Source organism: Megascapheus bottae, chromosome 4 (genome assembly GCF_031878675.1).
Source record: "Megascapheus bottae isolate mThoBot1 chromosome 4, mThoBot2.hap1, whole genome shotgun sequence".
Taxonomy (NCBI): domain Eukaryota; kingdom Metazoa; phylum Chordata; class Mammalia; order Rodentia; family Geomyidae; genus Megascapheus; species Megascapheus bottae.
The window spans coordinates 15,506,531-15,523,317 of record NC_143512.1 but is presented as its reverse complement, the minus strand read 5'-3'; the positions used below and the strand labels follow the sequence as shown (position 1 = coordinate 15,523,317).

General features: G+C 39.0%; 1 protein-coding gene across 20 annotated transcripts in view; it reads right to left on the bottom strand.

The window, feature by feature from the left end:
- The window catches only part of Epb41l4a (erythrocyte membrane protein band 4.1 like 4A), a 773,501-nt gene that overhangs the window by 534,776 nt on the left and 221,938 nt on the right, over positions 1-16,787 (bottom strand). For 12 of the 20 annotated variants that reach the window (XR_016535219.1, XR_016535218.1, XR_016535226.1 and 9 more), the window contains exon 23: positions 10,312-10,483. The exons of 3 other annotated variants lie outside the window; for them this stretch is intronic. The gene's annotated coding sequence lies outside the window, so the exon portion shown is untranslated. Of the gene's footprint in view, positions 1-7,456; positions 7,624-8,161; positions 8,336-10,311; positions 10,484-16,787 lie in introns of those variants that run through there. 5 more of the 20 variants (XR_016535222.1, XR_016535227.1, XR_016535228.1 and 2 more) reach the window with 5 other exon arrangements.

The window sequence follows — 16,787 nt, the reverse complement described above, 5'->3', positions numbered from 1 at the left end:
AACTTTTGAGACCTTGATCAGAATACTGTCTTGGTCTCCTTTCTCGTGTCTGTTGTCTCTCTCATTCAGGTTTGCTCCTCAAGTTCCAGTTGACTACCCTGCAGGCCAGGGGCAAGTGGCGGCCAACGTGTGGCCCAAGGAACGGAAGCCAAACTGAACGCGTCGCCCACTGGAGCAGTGCTGCCTCACCAGATTGCCACTGCTAAGCAGTTATTTGTCACCCACCACAGCGAACCCACCTGTGCTGTATGTCCAGAAGGTAAGAGAATCCACGCGATATAGGACAAACACTTAGTAAACATGAATTGTTTATCCACAGGCTTAAGTCCTCACTCAAGGCAGGAGGAACACAGGTTAAGAAAAAGCAACTCGTAGATCCACATTGGGGCCACTGCAGAGAGCTTGCTTGCAATACAGGTCCATGAAGAAAAAAAATGTAAATTAGTAAAGGAAAAATGTAAAGTAGAAAAGAAAAAATATATATGTAAAGTTTTTACAATAACAAGCAGCCTATTATGACAAAGCTGAGGCCAGGGGCAACAGCAATGTCTTGCCTGAAATTCAGACTGCCTCCCAGGATTTATGTTCCTCCTAATAGCTCCTTAGCAAACAGCAGGCCTCTTGCCATTCAGCTACTGTTCTTAAAGAGGATCTGCCCAATAATCTCTAGGATGAGACAAGATATGGATGTTGCGGCATTCTATGATGAGTGCATTAAACTGCCCCTCAATTCTAGGGGCCACAGTTAATTTGGAAATCACATGATCCTGTATGGATGGAGCAGTGGCCTTTTGGCAAGAAAAAAAAATCAGAGCTATGAAAATTAGTATAGAAACAGCTTCAAAATTCCCTATTTTTGTTATCAAAAGTGTCAGGAAAATACAGGTTTATACAGCCCAACCAGGGCTCCCAAGTCTTTCATTAGTTCCTAATTATTTGTATGCTATTGAGATAAAGGGTTGTTTTTGTTTCTTTTTTCCTGTTCCCCTTCACTCATTGGATAAGCAATAGTTTGTCTTTACCACCCCTCCTCTTAATAAACTTTTTTGGGAAAGATGCCCAGGTGAAAAGCAAAGGCCTCCGGAGGTAAGTAAAAATCAGCCAACTCCCTGTATGTCTGTGTTTTGTTTGGTTTTGTTTTGAAAGTGCACTGTGGGCCTAAAACAGAGAGGAAAAAGCTGGACGCAGCGAGCTCTCTAAGGCCTGGGTGGTCAGGGGACGCCTTGACCCTCCCCCCCCTTTTTGGGTTTCTTGTCCATAACCGGGCTTGTCTGAGAGTCCCATCAGCAAGACATGTCTAAATCTAAATAAGCTGTTTGGTGAGAACATTCATCTGAATTCATGTTTTTGTGTTAAGTGTAACTGATTGAGTCCAATTTTGTTGTTATGAGTCAATGTCTGGTTCTGTTTGAGAGCTTTTTGTAGGTAGGTTAGGATAGCCTCTGCCTGCTGGGTACCAGGGAACGGAAATCTCCCTAGGGTAGGCACCCCCTGAGTTCAGGGCCCTATGGTCTTTCCTTCACTCTGGTAGTTTAAGGCTACACATGCCATCAGAATTTTAGGAGTTACTTAAAAGTCTCTGCTTCTGTCTTGTTCTTGTTACATGTTTTTCTTTGGGTATTTTTCCTTGTCCAGTTTTGTCTCTGAAATTGGTACCAGTTCTAAACATGATCCTTGTGGTTTTTCTGTGTGTGCTCGTACACACATCTTTTTTATCTATTTAAATATTTCTGAGAAGTAAAAGTTTTGGCCCCTCCTACTCGGCTGCAATCCAGGTGAGCCAAGGCCAGACAAAGCAGTTGCAGGCTTAGTCTAGTTTCCTTTTTCCTAACAACCTGCTGAAGTGACAGTCTGGAGACAGTTGGTGGCAGGACACAGACTTCAGTCTTAGTTCTCCTAGGTTTAAGACTCCCACCCAACTTTCATCAGCAAAAAGTAATATGTCTGATATCAGAAACAAGCTCTGGAAAAATAAATTTCAGCTAAGTTGCCTTGTTAGAAAGCTTTGTTTTAAAACTTGGTTGTCACCTGCAAAAATAAGATTGGCTAAAAATCTCTTGACACTAAAACTTCCAGAAAATGTACGGCTGATATTTGTATGCTTTAAGATCTTTGAGCATGGAGTGTGTGTGTGTGTGTGTGTGTGTGTGTGTGTTAAATTGTCAGCATAGTATGTAAAACAATGGATAAATTTATACTTAAAACACAAAGGCAATTGGGTAAATCTAAGTTTGAACTTCAAGAAAAAAAATTAGGTTTGAATGTTTCCAATGTTTCAAAGGATTATTGCATTGTTTTAAAGAGGAACTAATGAAAAGTATTTCCCTAGAGATCCTAAAATCTGCATTCAAAAAAAAATCTGGAATTGTAATGCATAGAGCTGTTTACATTATAAACATTGTGTCCTGTTTAGCACAGAGGTATTAGGGAATTACAAATTCATTTACTTGAGTTAAAATTTGGAGATAAGTATCAAAATATGTTTATCAATGTCAGAGGTGATGTGATTAGTGTTTCTTAAACTGCCCCCTTACGCAAAGTTAAAGATCTACCACTTGAGCCACAGCACCATTTCTGGCCTTTTCTTTTTCTATGTGTGTGGTATCAGTACCAAGGAATGGAACTTGGGTCTTCGTGCTTGCTAGGCAGGCACTCTACCCCTAGGCCAAACTCTCAGCCCCTGTACATCATCTTTATAACAACAATTAAAATGCATGAAAAGAAACAAAAATAAAAATAAAAAACCATCTATCAAACTGATATAGCAAATTCTAAGAGTCTACTAAAAAACATAATATAACATCTTATATATTCAGCAATAAATGAAGCAAAATGGGCTTTCAAGAGTACTTAGCTATTCACCAGCCTTTGCCTAAGTAATGCTCGCTAGATAATGGTAAAAATATGTAATAGCAGCAACATGTGATTCAGAGGAGAAACCAATGGCATTAAAATAAAAGCTACTTATAAAGAATCTAAAATCATCTACCTGTTAGTAAATGACTTCTTGGCTTAATGCTGATGTTTTATAATTACTCCAAAGAAGCTCTTTCCCCTTTGACTTTCAGAATTATTGCCCAATCTTTCATAATTGTTGTTTGAGGATCTCTCTTTACACTTGACTTCAAAACAAAATTACTGACTACCATGAAACAACATATATGTATGTAATACCATGCTGAAATGTGGGAATGGAGCATGTATTGCATATGTGAATAAAATATAGTCATATGATTAACGAGAAAATCTAACTCTTTCCTCTTTACTCTTCAAGGCTTTAAAAGAACACCTATCCTATTCTTGTTTTAGGCTTCTCTCCCTACATAGTGCTGCTGTGGTTTGAGTATTGTTTGTCCCCTCTGAAATTCATGTTGAAGTTGAACCTTCACTGAGAAGTATTTAGTAGGAAGAAACAACCTTAATGTAGTTTCATTGGGACCTTTGGGCATTAATTAGGATTGGATAAGATCATCACATTGAGTCCCAATGATTCCATACTGGGGGATTTCTAAGAAAAGCAAGAGATAGAGAAACAAAAACGGAAACTACAGAGCATATGAGCACACTTGAGTGTACATACACATTGAAGATAATTATCTATAAGCCATGGAGAGAGGCCTGGAACAGGTCTTACCTTGTGCCTCAGAAAAATCCAGCCCTGCTGATATCCAGATTCACACTTCTAGTTTCAACTACTATGAGAATAATAACTGTCTGAGCTGGGCAAAGTGGCTCATGCCTATAATCCTAGCTAATCAGGAGGTTGAGATCTGAGGATTGCAGTTCAAAGCCAGCCTGGACACACTGGAGACCCTTATCTCCAATTAACCACTAGAAAATGGGAAGTGGTGCTGTGGCTCAAAAGGTAGGGCTATAGCCTTGAGCTGAAGAGCTCAGGGACAATGCCCAGGCCCAGAGTCCAACCCCCATGACTGACAAAAAAAAAATGTCTGTTGCTTCAGCCAACCCTTCTTCAAGTAAATATAGGCACCAAAAGAAGTGTGTAGAAAGTTTTAAAGATGCCAAAAGGACAGACTGTAATACAGCAGGAAATATGGAAGTTCATTAAGAGGATATGTGGAAGCCACAGGTTACCTAATAGTACAGCTGCCACAAATGCCTGGTAAAGGAAAGGATTAATGTTAGGTCCTGCTGAACCGTACAGAAGGTGTAAATTAAAGACAATTACTTCACCATTCCTAAGATCAAAAAAGAAATAAATGAAAAAGCACTTAAACAGATGAACTTTTTTAAAAAGAATCTGCCATAATCAAAGTATATGAGGGTACTATGTTAAAATAAATACTTCTAACATTTGAACATATAGGACATTTAAGTCTTTGAAACTCACATTGACAAATTCCAACATCCTCATAATACTTTGCTTTGCTCTTTGAAAAATCATGCAAAATAAAGAAGATTGTAACACAGGGCACAAAGGTTCAGGGGAAAGAATTTCAAAAAAATAACCAAATCATTGATCATGATATATATTTCTGTGTCAGTTTTTATAATTATCAAATGCCTTCTAATAAATACTGATATGTAAATAACAACACTGAAAAAAGTCAGTGATAGAATTTGGCCTATTGTTTCTCATTTGCAAAGTAGAAAATACATGGGTTATAGCTATATAATTATCTGAGCCACTCAGGTTGAACTTTGTATCTTCCTGGATAAGACTAACAAGAGATGACACAAGAAAAGAGCATAAAATATTCAAGTTTAAGTTGTTTCTGCTCTGGTCATCTCCATTCCACTATCCTGCCTATCAGAGCAGTACAATCTTCCATCTAATGTCTCATGGAAGAAAATACAACTATCTATCATTTATAGTGGATTTAACCATCCATTGTAATTTCATGCTAAGGATCAACTCTCTGCTTGTTTCCTTGCTGGTTGAGTTAATTGTTTTTCTCTAAATGCATTCTTCATCAAGGTTTGCTATTATTTTTATTAGTTTAATTCTAAAAGAAAGGAGACAGAACCTATATAGGTGACAAATAAGGTTAAGGACACAAGGACTAACAAGTTGTGTCAGAAGTTACTGCTGGGTGATATATGCATAAATTGTAGTAAAGCTTGTGGGAAGGGAAGAGGCATCCTGGAGCAGTTGGCAGGACAACAGGCAGTCTAAATTACATCACTCATTTGGTCGTTCTAACATATGACAGTGATTAGCTCTCCAAAAACAAATGCAAGACTAACTAGTACTCTCATAAAAAAGAAGCTCCCATCCTTAAGATTTCAATCCTACTTGCTGTGAATTTCAATACAATAAATAATAATAATAATATAGATTGTTATACACAATAATAATATGAACTTGTTAAAGATTATTGATTTCACTTAACAATACACAAAATGTTCAATATTCTTACTTTTGTGCCTTTGCAATTTTAAAGGTAATCTGCAGAAACTCAGTTGGACAATTTATTCATGTTACATAGCAGCAAAATTCTGGAAACTCTAGGTCAGCTAATAATTGTTTTCAGAATGAAGGATACAAATGCTCTAGATTAATAAGCTGGCCTTTGCTCATAGCATATAAAGCATATCTCTGATTCTGTCATTTTCCCATTAATTTCAATTTTACTATTCCAAAACACAGGAGGAAGCTCCTATAATCGTTGGAAGACCTAATGTCTCTCTTATTCTATATGTTTTTAAAAATAATTACCCCAAGCCAGAAAGAAAGAGAGAACCTAAAAGAGAGCAAGGAATAACGCACTATCATGAGTAATCATCACTGGAAATCTGCTAACATGCTTAGGTAAAACTCTTTATCTAGATGTGGGCTCTAGAAGTGGGCTTCTTTTACATTCTCAGGTCCTCTGAATATTGCAAGACAGTAAAAAGCCTTGGACTAACAATAATTTTTTTTTTAAATCTTTGCAAGAGGGCTGGGGATTTAGCTCAGCAGAAGAGTCCTTGCCTGGCAAGTGCAAGGCCCTGAGTTCAGTCCTCAGCTCTGGGGAAAAAAAATCTTTGTAAGGACTATGTTAATCAGTTTTACATTGCTGTCAAAAAGCAAGTGCTGAGACAATCGCTTATAAAAGGAAAGGTTTATTTTGTAAGTTTCAGCCCTGTTTTGTTGACCCATTAATTCTGGGTCTTTTGGTGAAGCCACACATAATGGCAGAAAAATGTGGCAAAGGAAACCCATCCACTTCAGGGCTGAGATTTAAGAGAAAGAAGAAGCAGAGTGCCTAGTGTCCCAATACTCTCTTCAAGCTCCAATAAGCTTCCTTCACTAGGCCTCACCTCCTAGGGATTATAATACCTCTAGCACAGGCTCAATACATGGGCCTATAGGGAACATTCTGATACAAATTATAGTAAGAACCATAAGTAAATTCCTTACTGCCAATCTTTAGGTCTATCTTTATTCATATCACATCAGGCTGTCCTAAGTGTACTGCCCTTCTGTCCTTTGTATTGAAACCCACCTAAGTTAGCCTTTACCTCTCTGATCTCACTTCTCTTACCCTAAATCCTTTTTAAAGTCATCTAACATACCTTGCAGAATATAATCAGTGTGTGTGTGTGTGTGTGTGTGTGTGTGTGTGTGTGTGTGTATGCTGCGGTTTAAACTCTAGGCCTCTCACTCTTGCCTCTCATCTTTTTCACTCAAGGTTGACATTCTACATGAGCCACTTCCATTTCTAGCTTTCTGCTGATTAACTGGAGAGAAGAATCTCTCAGGATGGCTTATAACCTTGATCCTCAGATCTCATCCTCCTGAGTCACTAGGACTTACATGTGTTAGCCACCAGCACATGACTCAGAATGTCACTGTTGTAATTAGTATTCATTTGCCTTTTTCAAGATTTCATTATTCCAGTATTTCTTTGTGAAATAATTTTTGTATCCTGTGCAGGTGCTTGCAATAAACTTACTGCACACCTGTCTCCAGTGGTCCAGAAACAACTGAGACAGGATCCATCAAAAGAATTACACAGCATTTCTCCCTATCGAGACAGTTTTACTTTCCAAGATTTCACAAACCTATAATGCAAAAACCTAAGTGGAAAATCCCAGAAATAGATCACTAATAAATACATCACTAATCAAAGCTAAGTCTTAAATTATAGCATTCTGATTCGCTTCATTAAATGTCACCATTATGCTCCTTTCCTAGAACCTGAATCACCCATTTGACCATGGTATCCACCCCACATACACCATAACCTATGTACGAACACATTGGTTACTTGGTAGCCTGATATTTACCAGGTACACTGTCACAGTGGTGGGGTGATTGTGTTCAGTAACCCTTATTTAGGAGCCCAATGCCTCATTATAATGCCTACATATTTCCTTCATTTCAACTCATTATGGAGGCATACCATCAAAAGAAGAAGGGGGTATACAATATAGTCGGGTTACACCACATACAGATACCATGAACCAGAAATATTGTAGGCAGAAAATTCATCTTTAATGAATATGAACAATTTTTTTCTTTTTTTTGTAGCTCTCTAAACCACAGTGTAATAACTATACAGCATTTGCATTGTATTAGGTATAGCATGCAACCTAGAAATAAAGTGCATTGGAGCCTCCATGAAGTTGGAACATCTCTGGATGTTTATGTTCTCAAAGGATTCAGGAAACAATCCTCTATGAATAATGAGGAACAAAAAAGACAGAGTCAGACTGAAAACAGACACAGTGGCAGAGGCAGAAGCAGAGGCAAGACAGAAAAACAGACTACATTCATATAGCTCTTACAGCAATATAATTATAATTATTTTATTTTTAGGTGCTGGGGTTAATATCTTACGGTTATAAATTAAGCTTTGTTTTAGGTAGTTATATATAGGAAAACACAGTATGTACAGAAAATGTTTGCGACTACCTGAGGTCTCAAGTATCCACTGGGGGTCTTGGAAAGTGGCCTGGCAGATCAAGGAATACTACTGTATTCCACAATCCTCTTCTTTTTTTTTTTTTTGCCAGTCCTGGGCTTGAGCTCAGGGCCTGAGCACTGTCCTTGGACTTTCTCAAGGCTAGAGCTCTACCACTTGAGCCTCAGCACCACTTCCGGCTTTTTTCTATGTGTGTGGTACCGAGGAATTGAACCCGGGTCTTCATGCATGCTAGGCAAGCACTTTAACCACTAGGCCAAACTCCCAGCCCTCCACAATCCTCTTCTTACCATCTATTTCCTCCACCACTCACAGTGAGTGATGGTCCTTACTTGGGAGCCAGTCAAGTTGCAGTGAAATGCAAGATATTCTGGACCTCTTCCCAAAGACAAGCCCCATTCCACTGGACTCAGCATGGAAGATGTGGACCTAGTATCGACAGTCATCTTGCCAACCCATGAAACCTGAGAATGAGGCCACAGTGAATGATTCAGAGCAGAAATGTGGTGCAAAGTCATGATGAGATCTCTATACTACCACTTTTATTATGCTGTCAGGAGTGACACTGTACATACTCTGAGAAGAAGTTCCTGGATATTTCCCAATAGTTCCAATAGTGTCTAACACAGTTCTAATACTGCTCTAACAAACGAGGGAGAGAGATTGTATATAGAGATTCCCTTCTTGAATACTTGTTTGTTAAACATGTCATTTGAAATATGATGTAAAAATCAATGTTAATAAATTCTTTAATAAAAAATGGATCTAAAATAAAAGATTGCCACCATAAAAAGGGAGGACAAGAGAAAACTAGGGAAGTAATAAACAGGTCTTTGTTCCACATTCTGCTCCTACTACCAGATGAGGAAGTATATAATCTAGAAGGTATATATTGTATTTCCTTTCCGGTGGCTCAAGGATTTTAACAAACTTTTTCTGTCCCTACACACAGTGTACTTTTTCATATGCTAGTCAACTGAAGATTTAAGAAACTTTCTTTGTAAAGAAAGTTTTACCCTAACTTTCACAGAGTTTCATTAAGCGTTCATTTCATGGCTATCTGACATGAAGGTCTCCTTGTATGACTGTGTTGCAAGAACTATGGTCAGAGGAAAAGAGAGATTATGATTCAAGAGTCTGTATCAGATTGATACATTTCCTGGGGAAAATGTTCTACTGTAGCGGGATTTGAGCACATCTCAGAGGAATGCCCCAAGTGCTACTACAATGAACATGACTCACATTTGCCTCAGCAACACGATGCCAGGCTCTGGTCTTCACAAAGTGTCATAAAATCGATGGGGGTTACAGAGAACTCCTAATGCCAGCATGAAAATGTATAAACTTTTATATTATATTCTTATAAAAATTTACCCTGAGCCTCATTGTAGTTTCCACTGAGGCAAGTAAGAGTAAGGACCTGTTGGTCCCCGTGCCTGGAACTAGAGCACGACCTCAGAGAACCATCGTGACCTCAGATACATTTACATTGTAGGCATACTGATACCAAAGCATGATTCGGGCTAAAGGATTCCTTCCTCCTCTGGCCTGGCACTGGAGAAGTGGTAGAGATAGCCACCTGACTGGAAGGGGCCATGGAGCTCACTCACTGGGAAGAGCGTGTTGGTGGAGACCTGTATCCATCAATGGCCATAGGCCAACTGGGACAATGTGGATGTAGGGAGCACCGCATGGGAACATTGCTGCTTCAGGTCCCCAGGTTCCCCTTGTGTTTGGAAAGAGCTGAGAGGTCATCCATGGACCCACTGGGTGACATTGACTAGAGAAGACATTCCTCCAAGAGGACATCCAAGCAACCGGGCTCAGAAGTCCTGTCTACAAGCTACCAGAGGCTCAGCTAATTCTGCCTCTTCACTCTCCAGTCTAGGAAAATTTTTTCTAATCTTAGGGAAATCCCAGTTCTCCTCCGAGCTTCTAATTATTCCTTTCATCCCTCAAATACTCGTAGTCCTCTAAAGACTTAGAATTTTGGAACACAATTCTGGAGACGCTTTCTACATTAACACTTCCTTTTCCTGAGGTGATGAGTTCAGAATTGTCCATCTGTTCCAATGGGGAGAGGAAAGGGTTGCCAAAGGAACAGAAAATAAGCAACTGTATTAGTATAGTATCTCAACTATATTACTCCACCACCTTCTCCTGTGGAATTAAATGTTTACATCAATTCAAAGAAATTTTACTTAGCATCCAGGTGTTACTTCTCACCATACTTTCCTTCCAAATATACCTGCACCCCAGGCAGAGACCTGAGTCTAAACTCTAATTAGATACATAAAGCAGCCCCCAATGACAGGAGTAAGGATCTACAGAGATGACGGCAAATAACTGGGTCCAGGTGAGTTCTTCCCCTCAGAATGCCCATCTGGGGCTACTCATGAAATTCCCCCACAACCAATCACCAATGGCCCTTCAGACTCACCCATTATTCACTGCACAAAGAGGAGGCCTTGAATGACTCCCTGTGTGGGACAGGAGAAGAATTGTTGCTGACGTTAATCAGAAAGCAAGCGATGGGAACAGAGTTCCTGGTCTGAATCTCCATCCTAACGTCTATCCTGAAATCTGTGACACTGGAACCAAGCTTCAGAGATCTGCAAAAACAAGGAGAATTGGAACTTACAGGGACCATACTCACAAATAAATTGATTTGTTTGATTTTTCTATCTGTTTATTTTGCTGGGACTAGAACCCAGGGCCTCACACATGGGAAGTGCATGCTCCACTACTGCACTCCTCGTCTAGCTCCTAGGCCTAGACTCTTGAAGGTGTCCATGTCTCCGTGTGTCTGGTTTTCTCTTTTCTGGGATGTTGTTCTAGGAACCTAATGAGTCAGGTATTCCTCCAGTGATTTTTCCTAGGTGAAAGTTGTCACTAAAATGTTATTTTCTTCAAGATGATTGGGAGGAGGTGAGGGGAGGAAAGTGGGGACAAAAACATGAGAAGGGGTATCAATGTGTGAGTAGTAATGCACCTACTACCTGGCGAATGTAACTGTAACCCCTCTATACATTATCCCAACAATAAAAAATAAAATAAAATATTTAGCCAAAAAAGAATATATGGAAACAAGAGGTTTATCTTGTGTGATTGTTGTTCTTAATGTACTATGTTATTTCTCTTCTTTTCTACCCTTATGGCTAATCTCATGTTGTTACTGTAACTGACTTTGTTACCTGGTATATTGAATATATGTTTAATTGTTTATTTGAAATAGGGAAGGGAAGGGGGAAACAAGATGATTGCGAGGAGGTGGGAGGAGGGAAAATGGGACAAAAACCTGAGAAGGGGTATCAATGTACGAGAAGTAATGTACCCACTACCTGATGAATGTAACTGTAACCCCTCTATACATTATCCTGACAGTGAAATTTTTAAAGGAATGAAAAAACTGTTATTTTCTTATAAGTGTAATAAAATGGGAAATGTGCTTTTGCTTCTCCAGAGTCTTAATGCATCATCTTCATGCTTTCCTAAGGTTGAGAGTAATCTTATCTCCTTCCTCAAAAGAATGGCCACTGGCTGTGGCCCAGGCCACTGCACGAATTCATAGCACATTAAGAGGATGTCCTTTTGGCAGGACTCCAGGATCTTCCTGTCAGGGGAGCTGCCATATAAGCTGCCCAAGTGAAGGCATCTGAGAAGGATGACTGGGGTAAGTGCCCAGCTGTGCTGTCTGGCAGGGCCTGAACTGCTGCTGGGATCAGTCCCTTCTTCTGCAAATGGAAAGTCCATTCTAAATTCAGAAGCAGAGAAAGATACTTGAAAATCATATTCCATGTGCCTTCCTTGAAACCTGCCTTCCTGGTACGTGTAGAACTCAAATGCATTCATGGGCTCTCCTGAAGTTGCCTTGCCCTCTCTTCCTTCTGCTCGCTCCCCCAGGATGCATATTTGTTGAATCACTTCCACCTGACCTCACCACAATCCAATGGCTTCCCTAAGAGCAACAACTGCCTCTTATCACAGGCACAAATCCTAGAGTCCAGGGGTTATGGATCTGAGGCTCATAGACATGCTGCGCAGAAACCTGGTGACAGGAAGTAGGACCTAAATATGCATAGACAATTGTTCCCCAAAAAGCTCACATAGCCCACATCCTACATTCGAAATGTCATATCTGCCTGGAAGCTTCCTATCATGTATTCCTGAAAGAGTGAATGAAGACATTCAAGAAAAATATAAATATGTAAATTACCAATAAGAAGAATAAGGGAGAAACCATGTCGTTAAGTGACAACATATTCAACGTTATTAGAAATAAAGCATTCAATCCATCCGCAGGTTGTTTTGATGCGTCCCACTTCATTTTTTTCCCTTTGCCCATTCCAATTAACTGAAGCAATTTGATGTGACTGTCAAGTACCGCATGTGGTAGGTGGCCTGTAAAATAACCCTCCATGATTCTTGCCTCCTCACACTCATCCCTTTTATAATCCTCTTTCTTTGAGTGTAGGCTGAACTAGTGACTCACTTGTGACAAATATAAAGTGACAAAAGTGATAAGATATCATGTCCATCATTTGGTTACAAAATGACTATGATTTCCCTCTCATTCTAAGAGAAGCCAACTGTCATGAGCTCTTCTTTGAAGAGATTTACAGAGCAATGAACTAAATGATGTATCTGTAGCCAGTGAGGTTCTGAGGGCTACCACTAGCCATGTGTGTGATCCTGGAAGAAGATTTTTCCCTATAAAGAAGTGAAATACAATAGCAAAGAGATGGAAACTACTCAGATGCCCCACTACAGATGAATGGATACAAAAAATGGCAGATACACACACACACACACACACACACACACACACACACACGATGGAATTTGACATAACCAACAGGCAAGATAAAATAATGGCATTCACTGGGAAGTGGATGAAACTAGCGCAAATCAAATCATGTTGAACGAGGTAAGTCAAGACCAAAGGAACAAAAGGTGAATGGTCTCCTTGATATGTAGATATGAGATCCAAACAGTACAAGAGCAATGTCTCAATATTCAGGCACCCAAGGTCATTGACACAGTCTTGGAGATAAAAGTATAACTACACAGACATAAAAATCTATGATTGGGTTTATACTCTATATACAGAATGCTATATTGATCAATATGTATCCATGACATACAAACTCTCAGCTTAATTTTAATTACGATCTAAAATTTATGTGTCAGTGATAGCATATAGAGATTCCTTTCTTGAATACTTGTTTGTTAAACATGATATTTGAAATATGATGTAAAAAAATCAATGATAATAAAATCTTTTAAAATAAAAAATGAATTGAAATAATTACAGTTCTTACTGATACCTTCATGGCAGAATTGTGTGGGACCCAATAAGCCAGAGGTATCCAGTAAGCCATACACAGCTTCTAGAACTATGAAAACTAAAAAAACCATGTTTGCTATTGTAAACCATCGACTTTGGGAGCAATTTATTACAGAGTAATAGGTTATTAATAAGTTGGAGAACAGAACGAAAATTAAACCAATACTATATTACAAAAACAAGGATTGGGATGTAGCTCAGTGACCAAGCACTTGCCTACCAAGTGCAACATCCTGGGCTCAATAACCAGTACCAAAAAGAAAAGTAAAAAAATAAATAAAACACAAGTGACATAAAAACTGTAACAATTTGAGCATCTAAATAATATTGTAATAGATCATTGGATTATGCTAAATGTATTATATTATAAATATGCATACATTGATAGTGGCAAATTATCAACAGAAAGAGAGAAAGAAAGGAAACAACAAAAGGAGGGAAGGCAGAAAGATAAAGACAACTTTCTTACAAATAAGGTCCATATAATATGCATGAGTATGCATGCATACACATGCTGACCATAAGCTTAATAATTTCTTATTTTACTGAATATCAGCTGCACTTAGACTTGCTTTGGAGCAATGGAGTATAAAAAGAGTAGATAGTACCTTTACAGTGGATAAACTTGAAAACATGCTCTTACCTCAGTAATTGAAGTTAAGATCACGGATGATAAATCATGGAGATCATCCTTTACTTTGGTATAGTAACAAGGGCACTTTCTGGTATTTGTCTCCCTAATTCAATTCCAATCGAATTATGAAAAAAGGGGCAGAGGAAACAAGGGTCACTGTGCAATGTACCTCAAGACTATCAATGCCGTGACAAACAGAAAGCCTGGGAAACTCATTGGTGGAGACTATAGACAATCACAACCAAGCACTGGGTGATACCTTGAAATGGATCCTAGAACCAAAGAAGGACATCAGTAGAAAGACCACTCCCTCCCCTCTCCAGGGCTTCCTCTTCTACATGTGTCTAATGTGGATGCTTGTTATTTTTTTAAGGCTCCCTGGGATAATTTAGAATAATCATATTCTGAGATTCTTAACCTATTTCATTTACAACAATTCTTTTGCCAAATAAGGTCCAGCCCACTACAGATGTTAAGAGGAAGGAGAGATGCATGAAGCATCAATTGGGAATGTGCTCTACTGTCTTTCAAAATTGTTCTGACCATCTGTTGTACCCAAATAAAAACCATGTTTCTAAAAAGTAAGATATTTAACTGAAGTTGGCCTGGGGCCAATCAGAGAAATTCAGAGATTCAAGTACTAAAGAGAAACAGCCACAGCCCGATTTCCTTTTGTGGACAGCAAAAGTAAGAAATCTTATCATCGAGCAGTTTGTAAAGATTAACACTTGAATTCATTAACAAGACTCCAGAAGGCACCTAGATTATATTTTGGTTTTGGAAACATGTCCAAGCCATTGCTCTTATTTGGATAAGTGTTCCCCAAAGACCCATGAGTTAAAATCTTGGCCCCTGGCCTGCCTGTGGAACCTAAGAGAGCAGAAACTCCTGAAAAGCCTTCTCATCATTGGCTGTATGTTCCTCAAGGAGACTTTGAGACTACAGTCTCTTCTTCTTCCTCTTTTCACCATGAGGTGAATCGTTATGCCTCATGCTGCTGCTGCCATGCCCCAAACAATGAGACCAACCAATCATGTACTCACATCTCCAAAACTGTGAGCGAAAATAACCTTTATCTTTATAAGCTGATTGTCTCCAATATTTGTTACAGTAACTGAAAAATTGCTAACACAACCACCAAAGGTAGGAAACCTTTCCAAATAACCAGTCTTTAAAAACTCTTTAGCTAGAACTTGAAAATAAAAATGTAGTATTCTTTAATGATTGTTTTTTTTTTCTCCTCCTCTATAAATATAAATTTAGAAGGCTTTGGCCAATCACTGAAAAAAAAAGTATTTGCAGACTTAGTGATTCTTTGGTTATCTCTGAATTCTTGACACATCATAGTAAAATTCCAACCATTACATAATTTCCTCTAATTTATTTAGTGCACTGGACAAAACTGTAAGTGAAATTGGTTCCAGTGGCTGGTAGTAAACAAGGGAATTCCTGCAGCTCATATCTGTGATTAAATGGGCTTGTCCTTACTTGAGCTGGGGAAGGGAGATTTCAGAAATTACTTTCTACTTACCTAATGGTTATCAATCTGGTGTCTTCTAATTTCCTTGACTTTTTTCTTTAATATTATAAAATGACATCTATAATTCTAATCGTCTGTATTGATAAGTGATTTGGGGATTTTACTCTGGTGGTTAGAATACTATATACCTTTCTGATAGCAGAAAGAATGGGTGTTTGATGACATGTAGTCTAGGAATGTCAGCACTACCACCCTATACTAAAGGCTCAATGAAAGGCCCAACTTCTCTGTACAGGTTCTCCTCTACCAGAATGCATATGGAAACTAGCAGTAAAGAGGGGACTAAAGTGATTCTACAATACTCCTTGTAAGAATGCACAATCTTTTAAACTAAATCACTTAAATCCCCCAGGAGAGTTTAAACCTAGACTGGTTCTGAAGGGTGAGGAATATACTGAAGCTCTTCCCATCCCCATGCTTCCACACCCCACACTCCAAATCAGCACCTCTGCAGGTGCTCAAGGCAACATCTTTACCCATATGGTGAAAGGACATGAAAATGGGAGACAATGAGGCATTTTAAAACAATATAGGAGTTAAGGGTATAATTCAGTTCTAAAGCATGTGTTTCCCATGTCAAGGCCCTGGGATCAGTTTTCAGCGTATACACATGCAATCATGCGCGCACACACACACACACACACACACACACACACACACATACACACACACACACACACACATACTAATATTACCTTTTCCACCATAGGTAGCTTGAAAGTCACAATCTACTTTCCTTAACAACCACCTCCTTGTCTCATTTAAACATTTGAACACCTCTTTCTGATGCTTACGTCCCAAAGGTAAGTTTTCAGACATCTCACCTTAAACAAATGATCTTTGAGACGTTCCCAAGTGCTCAGTTCTACTTGCCAACTTTTACCTTCTAAGAGAAGATCCTACTTAAATAAAAGGAAAATTCCTGGAAGCTGCTTTCTTGGTACCCACTGTAACTTTTTATTTCTGGTCCTGGGGCTAGAACTCTGAGTCTTGGAGCTGTCTCTGAGCTTTATTCTGGTCAAGTCTAGTGATCTCCCACTTGGGTCACAGCTCCACTTATTCTTTTTCTGTGATTGACTGGAAATAAGTCTCAGGGACTTTCCTGTCAGGAAATCGCAATCCTCAGATCTCAGCCTCCCAACTAGTTGGGATTATAGTCATGAGCCACTGTTACCGGCCTTTCGCTATATCTTTCTGTGCCCTCCTGACTTTCCTTTCTACCCAAAAATCTATGCATGTTTGTATTTTGGTCCTAAGGTTGCCTATGTTACCCACAAATAACTTGAAGATTAATCTAGAAGAATGTACACAACAGTGTTAGCACTGGTGAGCCAAGGATGACAGAGAAATTTGAGCTAAATTGTTTCAGAAGTGACAAAATGATTTTGACTGAGG